Raw genomic sequence first — 15007 nt, forward strand, 5'->3', positions numbered from 1 at the left:
TTTTTATAAAATCCAATTGTGTCAAAATTATGTATATCAAAGACGCCAAAGCGCATTAGAACACAAATTAGCCGCAATTCAGGCGGCCACTTTCAATTTATATATATTTTGCAAAACTTTTTGCTATTTTTAGATTTCGTTTAATTTTATTTAAATATTTTGTTTGTTAAATGTGAACCTGCGAGTTCCATCAAGTTTACGCGTAACACTTGTGGTGAGCTGAATATTTCGCTGAAGGTCGAACCAAACTTTTGGTTATAGCGAGGCCATGGTCGTCATCGAAAGGGGGGTCTCTCATCCGAGGCTGGTTATAGCTCTTCACTGGGGGTGTTTTTTTACGTGGCGGGTCCCAAACCCAGCGCACAACCCTTGTAGGGAAAGTTTCGCCTTCTCACTTTAGCTCGCCTTCGAACGGATGTTCTTAGGCTTCCCAGAGGATACTTGGTCAAAGACCGGAAGTAGTAAGGCGTTGTTCATAATTTTAAAATTTATTCAAAAATAGTAAGGCGTTGTTCATAATTTTAAAATTTATTCTCCCAAATCTATCTCGTTCCCCTCAAAGTAATCATCCCCCTTGTTTTCAATACTCTTGTCACACTATCTTTTTCAATCCCTGAAATAGTTGAAGAAACTGGTGCAAAACCCAAGAGTTGTCGGCCCATAATTCCGGCTCCTTTTTACGACTAGCTTCGCGCAAACGATTCATAACACACAAACTGTATTCCTTGTGTACAATTTGGCTGGATAGAAGGAATTTGGACTGCACAACACTTCGATAATCGCAGAATACTATCAACATAACCTTGATTTTTGGACTTGCTTTGACGTGGTTTTTTTGGGCTTCGACTCACCTTAGCCACGATATTCGACCGACTAATCGTCTATTTCCGAGTCGTAAGCATAAATTCAAAAGTCAACGCCAGTAATAATACGTTTCTTGACATTCTGGTAGTCGGAAAGTATTGTTTCACAGACGTTACGCGACGCTGTTCTTCGAAAATTATGTGATTTTGGAAGCAATCGTGCTTCCTCTTTTCTTAAGTCCATGATTTTGAACCTGATAACTGATGCAGAGTGGATCATGATTAAATCTATTGGGAAAGCTTTTAATCAAGCACACTTGATCCAATCTTGTTGAATTCCGTAGAGTACCAGAGATGATGAATATATTAAAGATTTGGATTGTAGATCAATTCACGGTTTCATAAGTGCTTAAAAGTATGACAAAATGTCGTGATTGTACTTCGAATTGCTTCAACATCCATCCCAATTGTGGTTCCGACAGTTTTGACCATAGATCATTGACGCCATTCTGCAAACAATGCGGTAGCCGACGTTTTTCAGTACTGCTTGGAAGGTATAACCACGCCAACCCCCCAGCCATACTACAAGTCTCCAAGTATATGCATATTAGGAAATACCACTATCGTTAGACTAGAGAAGCAAGGTCGATAACACAAAATTTCGCTAGTTGTATTTATCCTTTACAATCGCAGTGCAGACAGGCACTATCTTTACATTGGAGTCGTGTGCGCTCTTGGTTTCGTTGTCCACCCATGGGTTTCGGATCGAAAGAGCTTTTCGCTGGAACATCATCTTCCACGCGAACGACATGACCTTACCATCGCACAGTTCGTTATATTCGTTAGTATCTTATTCGATATTCATATCTCACGCAGACGGCTATAAGTAAATAATATAAGATCAGCCTCCACCCATTTGGAGATGTTTCGTCATGTAAGTATGTAGGCTAAGTTCACCAAGCGTTGTGCCAAAGATACCTTCTTTGCCCACCCTGGCGTTAAAGTCGGCAAGAACAATTTTGACATCGTGGCGGGAGCAGCTCTCATAGGTGCGCTCCAAGGGTTCGATAGAAGATATCTTTGGTCACATCGTCCTTTTCTTCCGTCGGGTCGTGGACAAAAAACAAAGAAACGTTGAAGAACTTCGCTTTGATGTGGATTGTGGCGAGACGTTCATCCAGAGGTGAATACCAGGACTTGGCGACAGAGTTTCTCTCCCAACACAAATCCCACCCCAAATTTGCGTTTACTTATATGGCCACAGTAGTAAATGCCACAAGGACCTACTCGTCTAAGTCCTTGTCGCGTCCATCGCAATTCTTGGATGGAGGTGATGTCAGCCTTTACTCTTACGCGGCCATCAACCAGCGGCAGCGGTACTTTTCCAATTAAGGGACCGGCCATTCCAGACGCATGCCCTTAAATTGTAATTCTTAATGCGTTTGCTGTGGTCATCATCAAAGGGAGAGTCTCTCATCCGAGGCTGTTATTACCTTGTCATTGGAACGTTTTTACGTGATAATCCCCTTCTCACTTTAGCTCGCCTTTTTATGTTTCTGTCCCGCATAATAGGTTGGGAATGATCAGATATGTAATTTTCGTACATCGAGAGAGGAATTTACTGCTCAATTGTCTACCGATCCCAAAGTAGCACCTGCAGGCAAAATCAGTTGTTAATGGAGGAAAAGCTGTCTCCGTTAATGAAGATAACATCGACAAAGTTAAAGCCATAGTTGGCATTAGAGAGATGCAAGAAGACTTCAACAACTTTTATGAATCGGCTCAAGATCTTTGGTTAAAGTTTTGGTTAAAGTTTTAGTTAAAGTTTTAGTTAAAGTTTTGGTTAAAGTTTTGGTTAAAGTTTTGGTTATAGTTTTGGTTAAAGTTTTGGTTAAAGTTTTGGTTAAAGTTTTGGTTATAGTTTTGGTTAAAGTTTTGGTTAAAGTTTTAGTTAAAGTTTTGGTTAAAGTTTTGGTTAAAGTTTTGGTTATAGTTTTGGTTAAAGTTTTGGTTAAAGTTTTGGTTAAAGTTTTGGTTAAAGTTTTGGTTAAAGTTTTGGTTAAAGTTTTGGTTAATGTTTGGGTTAAAGTTTTGGTTAAAGTTTTGGTTAAAGTTTTGGTTAAAGTTTTGGTTAAAGTTTTGGTTAATGTTTTGGTTAAAGTTTTGGCTAAAGTTTTGGTTATAGTTTTAGTTAAAGTTTTGGTTATAGTTTTGGTTAATGTTTTGGTTAAAGTTTTGGCTAAAGTTTTAGTTAAAGTTTTGGTTAAAGTTTTGGTTAAAGTTTTGGTTAAAGTTTTGGTTAAAGTTTTAGTTAAAGTTTTGGTTAAAGTTTTAGTTAAAGTTTTGGGTAAAATTCGTGTAAATACCATAATTCCTGAATCTTTTGCAAAAACAACGCCGAGTAGAAGTCGCTGAAGAAATTAAAGGCCAAAAAATTTTTAAATTTATTTTTAAAAAGTCTACCAATCTCATATAAATAAATGCATTTGCTATATTTCAATTCGATTTCTTTTGTGCAGCCAGACTTTTGATTCAATATTTCTCGCCACCCAGCACATGAAGCATAAGCTACTCTAAGTATTTACTGCGAAACCGAATCTACAACCTCATAAATCCCAATGCTTCCGCTTGCAGCTGCGACAACAAAAATATTAATACAAACAACCCTACGTACATATCTGGAGTTCCAAACAACAATTCTCTTTGCTGTACCACAACAACACTAAATGTACAACATTTATTACAGCAGCGTCCAAGTTGTCGAGCATAAAACGCGTCTTCACACGCCAGCAAATCGTCCACATACTTGTATATCAATGTATGTGCGTATGTATGTATTGAACTGTGTTTCTCTTTAGAGTTAGTAGACACTTGAAACTTGGCTGTTGGCTGCTGCTGATTTCAACTGTGGCTTTTGCCAACACACACCATTTTGTGCTCAACATCCAACACTTCAACTCCAACTCCAACTCGGACCATAAGCTACATGTGTATGTACATATGTGTGTCCGAACCGGAGTAAAAGCGCAAAAAAGTTGTCTGCGCCAGCTCAGATTCACAACGACGTACACTCCCCAAAAGGGGGGTGGCCCCTTGCAGCTTCCAACACCTTAAGCTGCAATCCACGCCATGCCAGCCATCAAATTGCTCGCTGCCATACTCCAGCTGCGCTCCAGTATTGTCCCAAAGGACACTTGGTTTTGCTTTCATTCTTTCTGCGCATCCCCGCCCCACACTGCCAACACCCTGCTTACAGGCTTATAACCCAGTATTTATGATTGTTACAGGTTTGTTGAGTGCAGCGTGTGTATTTTCGTATCGAGTTGTATGTGTATGTGTGTGTGTTGCTTATAGCCATCTTGCCAACTGTGGCGCCACTGTTGCTCTAGTCTAGCGTTGACTTGCTCCTTGCGCCGGTCCGATTGCTTTGCTTGTTTGGTTGCGTGGTTTCCTGGCGAACTGTGTTTGTTTTGGTCGGGTTTCCCATTGTAGTTGTTGCTATTGCATTGTTAGTATATAGCTTTGTGCACAATTTTCTGCCTTTTCTGCTTCAAGTATCCACCTTTTATAGTCAAACTTGCAACTCCTTAACGGTATGTTTGTGTTGGCGCTTTTGTAGCTTTCCTTTGGCGCACAAAATGGGTGCCAACATCATAATGGCTTCGCATATTGTGCCTTTGTGTTTTCCTCCCATTGTCCAACCATATTTTAGCAGCCATCATTTGTGGAAACTTGGAGTGTTCTCGAAACGTTTAAAGTATTGTTTCAGTGCGCTTGGCTTGAGTGGTTAGTGTTTGGATGGGTTGAAGTAGAAGTTTGTTGTAAAAAGTCTTTCGAAAATTTGTGAGTTATTTTATTTCTATCGTCTAGGGTTTGGTTGATACCCAATGAAATTGTATAACTATACTCATTCGGTTTTTTACAGTATTATTCAAGTTATTGCTCGTCCGAAGCTGTAACAATTTCCCATCTTTCTGGCAATTTGAGGATTCCATCCCAAACGAACTGCGCCGGCTTGGCGAAGAATGAATCAAGTCAATTTTTTTTAAACTGTTTTATATGAACCGCATTCCAGTTAGGCCGTTCTGTATCGACCGGAAAGACTTATGGTCACAAAGCGCAAGGTCTGAGCTATAAGACGGCGAAGCAAAGCTTGCTGACCGTTCTTTTCCAAATAGTTTATAACCGGTCTTGCCACATAGGGCCGCGTATTGTCAAGCGTTTTTCGTTTTTAAAATAGGAGTAAACAGCAAAAGGCGGAGTTTCGGAACCTCAATCCGCTATGCCTAGCCTACTCCCAACTCCGGACTCTTCCACGGAATCGCCTGATTAAGTATTACTGGGAGTGAAAAGATATTTAAATCATCTATGGCCCGACGTCTGCCCGATGTCTAATCTGCTCTACATGTCTCAGTTTTGTCATGATTGTGGCTGCTGCTTCGCTGACAGCTTTCCAGTTCTAAGTGGACTGTCACATGATAGACATGACACATGTCGTCACACCGTAAAACTACCACCAAGTCTAGTTTGAAGTCTTCCCTTGTACTTAAAAAGCGAGTCCAATAAAAGAATACATGCTAACAGGCTTCAAAGCATTTTGAATATGTCGTACAATTCGGACTAATGACGTGCTGGCATCTGTACGGGTAGCTTCTAAAGCACCCATGTCCACGTAGATGGGTTAGGTGGAAAATAAAGTCCGCCAGTCGTCTGTCTATCTACGAATAGATGTCCGTTATCAGTATGTGGCTCCACCGTTCGTTGAGTGAGATTTACTACCGCTGCTGCAAAATTCTTAGCTTTTGCCTCTGTTTCTTTTTTTGGCTCCTATAGATGGCTCTGATCTTCTCTCTCTCTTGACTCACAAGGACCAAACTCTATAGTCGCAAATTTTGGACGTTCACCTTGGAGTCATGGATATACGGTTTTGCCTTTAATTTGGCATGTTTGTCATGTTTTAAACACTTTGTGTCCTTGTTCCTTTGTAACGTCAGATGTAGGTTCATTATTAATACGAGGGGAAGTTTATGTCGGGCATGACGTCACCACAATTTTGTGTAGCTTAATGGATACTTAATATCTAATTCTGATATCCAGTCTGTTGAACTGCGAAGCTTCAAGATATCTTAACCGAGTTCTTTGTAAAGCCGGACAGAAGCGAAGGACTTTTCTACATTTGTCATTGTTAGTTATGACCATAAGGCTCGCATGTGATGTAATGTGTGACCTACGACCAGGCCAACAAGCGTCCTACAGTCGAGAACATTTAAATAGAAGCTGGAGTTTTTTCCTTCCGCTCCTTTGTATGTGATCTTGGCGATCCACATGCTCCTAAGGCCCTCTTCGGAAATTTCAATTTGTATCGTTTTAAGCGCCTTGCGTATCTCATGAACGGGTTCGGTTGCCAAGCGAATGGCACATCTCATATGTTATTTCATTTCCCGGCATCCTTTAGTGGTATCTGTTGCCTCCCCGCTTCTAAGGACATTCTCCAAAGCAATGTGATATGAAATTATAACTTTAATTGGCGCTTGGCTATCAAGAGCAGCTTTCCTGACCGCAAAGACTTCTGCCTGGAAGATACTGCAGTATTACGGCAGCTTCAAGGGTCGACTGAGATTTAGCTCAGCGGAATGGATCCTGGTGCACACTTCAACAATTATTTCTGATCCGTCCGCGTAGCTGTTGAAAGTCCCGCTGTTGATTCGCCTGTCCCTGCACCATCAACCCTCATTTAGTGTGACTTGAAACCTTCTCTTGAAGATAAACAGTTTATCGAGCCCGAAGGTTCTTTTGGAAAATTCACCTCACACGACAGCAACCTTGCAGCTGATTGTTTGGCAATTAGTGGCAGGTGGAGTAACTATGTTCAGTTCATGGTTCATGTCAGTTCGGTTAACTATATATTCAAGAAGCAGTCCCTCAGTTTTAGAGATATCTATCTGAAATTTTGCACACTTCCTCTTATACCCAAGAAGCTGCTCATTTGTCGGAACCGTCGATATCTGACCACTATAGCATATAGCCGTTATACAATCGCATAGTCTCTAGTCTTTGTTTTGAAAACTTTTGTATTTGACGGAATTTGATATGCCTTATTGTCCTAGGCAACGGTTAAATCTCCACTATAGCATATCCAATGCGATTTTGTGTGCGTAAAAACCTCACGGACTCAGGAGAGTTGAAGAAGAAGTACATAAAAGATACCTCAAAAACTTGTCTTAAAAAAGCAGTATGTAGTTGCTACTAGTTAGCGAAGATGGGAAAAAAAATTTTAAGCTAGAATTTAACATCAGCCTAAAGCGGCAAGTCTCTTTTGACAACTTGAGTACACAACACAAAACTATCTCAGCATCTTTACTGACAAACTCCAACGATAAAACCGAACTTTACCCAAGTAAATACAAACGTGTGTGTGCGGAAGAAATATGCCGCAATGCAGCTGAAGAACTTTATAGCCGTCCTAGTAACTTTATACGAACTTTATAGGGGCTCTTTAATGGAAATGTAGCGCCACTCAAATTGCATTTTGTCGCCAATTAACTGACTGGTTTATGAGACGCGTGGACAATTAAAACGTCACACAGCGCCGACCGAGCTTAAGTGCGAAAAGCAGCGATGACAAACGAACCGACAGCCGACCGCCAAACAATTGCCGCTCCATTTCACAACAATACCAACACTCGTTGCATCTTTCATCAAGCGCATAATGCCGATTTGTTTTAGGGGCGCGTGCCATATGCCCCCAGTATCCGCCAAGCAACTTTGTGCTGCGGCCGCTTGCACTCGTTGGTGTCGCCACTGGCATCATGTGACACATGAAACCGATAATTAAAACTTCAAAAGTTGTGAAGATTGCGGGTAAAAAGACGAGTGGTCGCAGGGAGAATATACTACAACGACGACGGAGTTTTAGGTGCGAATGAAGTAGGCGCCTTGATTATGAATGATTGCCTTGATTTTTAGCGCAACGAGTTCTAAAGCAGCACTCGCCGGGGTTTCGCATAAATTTGTTGTTGCTTCAACATGAGCGGTAAGCCCCTAAGCGTCCCTGCAGTTATTGTATTATGAATGGATGTAAATATTTAAATATTTCGATACCGCAGGGGCATATATGACTTTCATACAGATAAAGGCGAGAAAAGCAATGACGCCTGTATTTGCGACTAAAAATTATTACTCGGTTATAAGTTAGCAGACTACTTTCAACATATGTTTAGTCGTCTTGTGACGATAAAGCAAAGCATTCTTATTATTACTTATTCGTAGGAGGTCTGCAGTTTGGGAATCCTGAAATTTATTCAGATGGTTAGATTGAAAGTTGAGGAATCCATTGCGATCTGTGGTTCATTGTATCCTTTTCTGTTATCATATCATTTCGTTCAACCTATTCAAATCAAAGAAGCTTTGTAAAACGTCTGGGCTGAGCATTGTAATGCCTCCTCTAACCGAATTTAGTTGCTTGATAGTCTGATTCCTTCTTCTTGCGACTGCTGGGTAATCCAGTAGTATTTGCTGTGCTATCTCTGCTTTTTCGTCACATAAGGGACTCCTGTCGAAGTTGAAGCCGTAGCTTTTTTCGCCCGGAGATCGGTAAGCTCATTCCCATTGATGCATCTATGCACAGAAATCCATGTTCGTAAGATGTTATTATGTCAGCTCCAATTCCATCCGCAGTTTTCAAGTCGTATACTTGTATATACCATTGCCTTGTACTCCTACGAAGGTACTTCTCGGAAAGTGAGTCCTGCCATTCACTTTTGCTGCTCATTGGGACTGCAAAACCATTTTCATAGCAAATTCTTTTCGTAATGCGCGAATGGTAGGCTCTCTCCAACGATATTTTGCTTTTGTTCTTGCCATGTCCTGATGACAGCTGGGCTAGATGGATAGATAATAATTGATTAATGGATAGTATTTTGTAGGCAATTGCGACTTAAGGTCCAAAGTGTCATATCCTCTGCCATAACGACTCACACAGACCCACAACATTGATAAATTTCAGTATATTGCTAGATGCTGTTCAGGCGATGTGATTCGGTATTCTGATACATATTCTTTAATCCTGAGTCTGCAGACGGCTGCGCAGTCTAGTACCAGGTGCCCGGCAGTTTCCGACTCCATGTCGCAGTCGGCACACCAGGCTAGACCTATGTATATTAAATAGATGCCTCTTGAGCTTACAATGCCGAGTGAAAAATGCGACAGATGATAGCAGAACTAAAATAGACCAGCAATTCAGCGTTTAGGCAAGGGCACGTGGCATACCCGGTTGGTATGGGAATGGGACTGTCGTCAACTGTTACTCAACAGTTGTGAGTAAGACTCTTGACGGTCACGATGCCGCTCCATATGTCACCAGTGGTATGACTATCGTAGTGTACACTTAACGTAATATGTCTGAGTCCACTTGAGCTTCGCGCTTTGTAGACCTGCCCTACATATGCACTTTATTTCATAAAACTAGCTACTTCTACCTCATCGAGCGTTAGGGCTCTCAGGCATGGAAGAGTTCTCATTCTAGCGAAAGGAATGCTGGCAGTTTTTGATAAAATTTTTTGCCGTCCAATTGGCGTTGGCATTTAAATATATCAATATTTCTTGCCTGTCATTATTAGTAGTTGGAAAAAATGTAAATGTAAATGTGCTTTGTTAGATGTCTCTTACTATTGTTACACTTGTAGAAATTTCTATAAAAAGACCTGAACTGAGGCACATTTTGAGAGATATCTATAATCTAGCTTAAATCTTTTCTGAAATAATTTTGTTGCCTATTCGTTCATATATACCTTTGTTTTTCTTTTACTTTCAGCTCCAGCGATTTAAAATCGTGAACGGCTTTAGTTTGTTCCAAAGGTAAGTGATATGTAGTGCTAGTAAGATTCCGCCTAATAATTATTTGAATCCACATGACTTTACTTCTCTGCCGACTAACTACCTCATACGAAAATACGATTGATCCTCTAGGATTCCCTTCATGGAGTAAAGATACTTTTGATATGTTAATGGTATAATAATGATAATATATCCATCAATGTTTGGGATAAAATTGTACATTATAAGTTAACATCGTTATTATGTCTGAAGTATAGAAGTAGAGACCTATGGGGCAAAATTTCATCTTCTTCTTCCTCTTTTTTACTTGCGTAGTCACCGCTCAAGCGAGTTAATGACAGTGCAGCAGTCGTTTCTTTTTTCGGTATTTGGTACCAATTCGTGGTACCAAGTGCGGCCAGGTCTTTCTCCATCTAATCTCTCCAATGGAGTAGAGGTTTTCCTCTTACTCTGTTTAAACTGGTACTGAATAGAAAACCTTCAAAGCTGGAGTGTTCTCTTCCGTCCGGACAACATGACCTAGCCAGCGCAGCCACTGTCTCTGATTCGCTGAACTTTGACATATCGCCGTATATCTTGTACAGCTCCTCATTCCATCGACTGCGGTACTCGCTGTTTCCAAATTGCAAAAGACCATAAATCTTCCGCAACACATTTCTGTCGAGCACTCCTAAGGCTGACTTTTCAGATGATATCATTGTCCATGCCTCCGCACCATATAGCAGGGCATGAATGATGAAGGACTTGTAGAAGTTGGTCTTTGTTCGTCAAGAGAGAACTTTACGTTTCATTTTCCTACTCAGTGCGAAGTGGCACCTGTTGACAAGTGTTATTCTGCGTTAGATTTCGAGGCTGATGTCGATGTTGGTGTTGATGCTGGTTCCAAGATAAATGAAATTATCTATGACTTTAAAGTTATGACTATCAACAATGACGTGCGAGCCAAGTTGCGAATGCGGTGACTATTTGTTTGATCGCAGGAGATATTTCGTGCAGTCTGAGGAAAGCATAACTAACGGCGCGTTGTTTAGGCCAATGACATCAAATATTATACCGTCTCTAATCGGATCTGCAGCTCGAGTAGATTGAAGAAGTCGCGCAGTAAGGAGCCGCCTTATCTAAAACCTTGTTTGGTATCGAACGGCTCGGAGAGGTTCTACCCGATCCTGCAGATTTTAGATTTTAGGGACATACCAAATTCAGATATAGCAAAAGCAGCTTTGAAATCGACGAGGTGGTGATGTACTATATGTCGATCCTCTCGTATTCCAAAATAGGGACACAAAATTTAGCAGAAGCAAATTCATTATTTGGCATATGGGGTCGATTTGAAGATATAGACTGATTCCGCAAAGCTCTGGAATAAATAACATATTACTAAGCGACACGTTGTTATCTTACTCGTTATCAGACATTTACACATCTTTCGATCTGTACGATTTGAGTTTATTCAACAGACGTTATTATAGTCGGTATATCTAGGCTAACCGAACATATGGATGATTTTTATTTTAGTGATGAAGCTCTTTAACGAAAGATAATGTACGCGCATGGCGCCAGAAATGACTCTGTTTGAAAATAGATGAATTCTTGAAGAAGGTCGTGCATATTTCTATAATGAAATTTCGTTTTCAGAAAGTTTGGCTTTTCGAGGATTCTAATAATAATGAGATGTATTGTGGTTGTGGTTATGGTTTAATAATTTCTATTTTCGTAACATAGTTTAGCCGGATTGATGAGGTTATAGACCATATATTACTGGTCAATAGAGTTCACGTATATTATGAGCTATAAATAAATGTTCATCCTACATTCCCAATAACACATAGAAACAAGTCTTTTTCTGTTGATTCATTGATCGCGGTTTTCCAGGTAAATTAATTATCTCATGTCTGTAAATAATACTGCTTTTTGAGTCTGGTATCGGTCCGATTTGATCTAGGTTGAATATGTTCCTTGCAGATATTGAAACCGCTAAATATATATTGCTAAATCAGGTTATCAGAATCCCTTTGGTATCAATACTGCAGCAGATTTCCTAAAAATTCAAAAATTATATTTATTATCTGAAATTTCCCACACAAAACCGATCGAAAACAGAAATTGTCTTTATCGTGCACGGCAAACAGATGCCAAATTGCGGTATTTCAAAAAGCGAAGAATCTTTCCTTTGGCGGCAACCTTGAAAGCAATAGCTGGATACGAGTAAACAACAACAATAACAAACGACATATAAATATGCTGTAGCCAGCAATATATTTTTTAATTTTTTGCCTTTGCCTACTATAAGAAATTCCGCTTCCCTCATTAAATGTGTGTTCTAATAAATTAAGCACTTGAGTAGAGCACTTCACGTCGCACTTAAGTAACTTACATGCCTTGGCTGAAAGGCGCTTCCAGCGAGATGCCGACGCATGCAATACTTCCCTCGCTGTCTAGCGGACGGCGGCTTGAGTTGCAGCTAAGGAAGGCTGTTGTTTGATTTTCTCCTAAATTGTTGCTGGCAAGACACTCGAATGCACAACTATATAAAAATGGCAGACTTTATATATATATACCAATGCATCTACAAAACAATTTTATATATTTGTATTTCCTATTTTCATTTTCATTTATTCACTTTATAATCCGTTATCTCTGTGAAATGCGACGCTGCTGTTGTGACGCGCCTTTTCTGCCCGACTAAGTGTCTCGCTGTCTGTCTTACCGCCTATTTCTCAGCCAATTGGCTTTTTGCTTCAGCCTTATAGCATCTATCATCATCTCAAGGCAAAAGGAAGTATTTAATATTCAACTTTGCTCACAAACATATTTAACATATTTTCCCCTTTTCCATTTGGTATCTCAATCTGCTACTTTACTTCCGCTATTTCCTATTGCTTTGTTATTATTTAAGTGCATTTTTTATTAATTGAAAGAGATTCTTAAGTTCATAAGTTGTATCGAGCTGCGTGAGTGAGCAGTTAGTGCGGGGAGACGGAACAAATCTTTATTTCTATTGACAGTGCCGGTTGTTTGTGAATGGCTTAATGCATCACAACAACAATTAAAAATGTTTAAACAAATGATTAAGTGCATAAATTAATTGCCAAGATAACTCGCTGAGCGTTTAAGGCAGCAGAAATTATTTTCTCTTCTGCGGTAATGATGTAAACTGTTATAATTGAGAGGAATTTGCTTATAAATGGAGAGACTTGTTTCTCTTTCAATTGTTGTCTCTCCATTATCTTCAATCATAGCAAGTTAACGGAGTGCATGATAACTCATTTTGACACATAACAGTTCAACCGAAGGTAAAATTTATGTTAATTGTCAGTACTTTTTGTTCGTTATGTTTCAGGTCTGCTCTCTTGTCAATAAATTTCATATGAAGGTCATAAGAAGTTGTCGAATTGAAGTCAGTGTGAGAATATGTTATAAAAGGAAGCTACTCGAAAAGAACAAAACCCACACAACAAGTCTTCGAAAGAAAGTTCCTAATAAACATCTTTAGAGCAATAAAACTTAATGGTGAATGCCGTATAAGGTGAAAGGATGAACTAGTTCAGCTTAAACAAGATGAAAATGTCATAGGTTTTATCAAATGACCAAGGTGTTTGGAGGACAGATGTGCAGTAGGCCAAAGCTTACAAAGAGCTGTAGCGTAAAAAGATGATGAATAATCCGTCGGATAATGCCAGTCTTTTGGGTTGATACCAGTTGTTTGTTCTACTCGATGCAGTGCAAAGTTTCCCGCATCGAGAAATAGATAAATACAAATACTATATATATTCATAGCAATGGTTATCAAGTAGTATGTGATCTTCGGTGTATATTAGATAAATATACAAGTCAAAAATACAACTGAAACATCGTAAAAACAAATTGTGTTTCTCTACTGCAAATGATATTTCTACTACTGTGATCAAATTGAAAGGTGAATTTTTAATTTATACTTCGCTTGTTTTTCGAATCGGTACATTTTTTTCTGTAAGTTGGACAAAATATTCATTAGTATTTGAGATACGCGTCGTTTTGTGAGGCTCTAAAAGTGACTTCTTCGATTTTTACTATGTCTGTATTTATTGAATAAAGAAGTGCGATAATGCACCATCTCATACTACATTGGTTATTCATGATAATTTCGCCACATTTTCAACTTATATCGAGCCGCAACCACCGCATTCGCCTGATTTACCTTCCTGTAACTTCTAGCTATTCTGTAAATTCACATGACCACTCCGAGGACATCGTTTTGACTCAATTGAGAATATAAAAGCTGAATCGAAGAAGGCTCTGATGGCCATCACGACGGAGGATTTTTCCAAGTGCTATGATGACTGGAAATTTCGTTGACATAAGTGCATTGTAGCGGGCGGGGATTACTTTGAAGGCGATAAAAAGGACAAAATTCGCCTTTCAATTTGATCACAGTAGTATACTTTTCAAACTCAATGATGACTTGCACTATGTACGTAATCTTCATAAATGATTTCATCTAAGCGATGATGCAATTAACAATCTGTTTTAAGAAGTCTGGCCGAAAGAAGAGCAGTGTTAGATGCATGACATAGGATAATATTGTGAACACCATTGGCTTCAGATTGCTTTTGTCCCTCGGGTAGTTCGATTGGTGATATTTTGACTTCCTGAATGCCAATCATTGGCATAGTGATTACGAAGTTGATAGCTATCACTATGATTATCTTTCACAATATTCGAATATCTGTTAGTAGTTTACTATGCCCGTTCTGTATAATGTTGTGTGAGATAACAGACATAGGGGACGTAGTTTCGAAATCTCCTTTTGGTATTCCTGGTAGATAGAATGCTGATTCAAGAATATATCTGTAGCAATAATTTCACCGAGAATCTGCTAGTAAATACTGCTTGGAGAGAAGTTTTCTATGCTCTTCGATAAAATTTGCAACTTTCTTATATGTATATACTGCTGGAGGGATTTAGTTTGTGACCGGCCGGCCCACCTACTTGTGATTAGTTTTTCTTAAATGCTGTTTCCGTTGTAACCAATGATCATAAGTGATCATAGTATAATCGGTTTATTGCTGGAATTTCTTCCATCCGAATTGCTCAATTGTGCTGAGATATGATGGGATAATATAAGGTAGAGGAGAAAATATGCCTTCCAGAGAAAAGGCTTTGAAAGTTAGAGGATTCGCTTTTCTTTTGAATTACAGTGTAACAACAAATACAAAAAATGTATTTTCCAATTTATTTTTATCTCTCGACTTCTTTGTTTTCACTACATATTCTTCATAAATTTTAAGGAGAAATTCCGTTTACAAAATTCGCTTCAAAACCATATTTCTTGAGCTTATTGAGTTCAGTATTAAGCATATAAATTCTCTTAGCGTTGCTATCAAATAACT

The 15007-nt window shown here is 39.3% G+C and overlaps 1 long non-coding RNA gene across 1 annotated transcript in view; it reads left to right on the top strand.

Moving 5' to 3' along the window:
* Window positions 1-15007, top strand: part of LOC120767461 — a 173763-nt gene that overhangs the window by 87715 nt on the left and 71041 nt on the right. Inside the window, exon 3 of the long non-coding RNA XR_005704700.1 lies at window positions 9616-9659. This is a non-coding gene — a long non-coding RNA (uncharacterized LOC120767461). The remainder of the gene's footprint in view (window positions 1-9615; window positions 9660-15007) is intronic.

The sequence above is a fragment of the Bactrocera tryoni genome, chromosome 2 (assembly GCF_016617805.1).
Source record: "Bactrocera tryoni isolate S06 chromosome 2, CSIRO_BtryS06_freeze2, whole genome shotgun sequence".
In the NCBI taxonomy this organism is placed as follows: Eukaryota; Metazoa; Arthropoda; class Insecta; order Diptera; family Tephritidae; genus Bactrocera; species Bactrocera tryoni.